Here is a 275-nt window from a genome sequence, read left to right as displayed (position 1 = left end):
ATATATATATATATATATATATATTAAAAACTGCAATACATGCTAAGCCGCTTTGTGTTGATGTACGAACTACAGTGGTGGTAATAATTTTTCACTACTAATATTCCTTCGTTGTGGATCATTACCTCTCTTTTATTTTGTCCGCGCGCGTGTAGTTCCAACACCTCAGAAACACGCGTTAGAGTGGGCATATCTTTCCATTTCCTTCATTCTATTTTTTTCTTTGTCTTCTTCTTCATATCAACATTACTGCTATCTTTTTTTAAAAAAGAATA

The sequence above is a fragment of the Trypanosoma equiperdum genome, assembly GCF_001457755.1.
Source record: "Trypanosoma equiperdum strain OVI genome assembly, contig: ctg_1206, whole genome shotgun sequence".
Taxonomy (NCBI): domain Eukaryota; phylum Euglenozoa; class Kinetoplastea; order Trypanosomatida; family Trypanosomatidae; genus Trypanosoma; species Trypanosoma equiperdum.
This window is presented reverse-complemented; position numbering follows the sequence as displayed.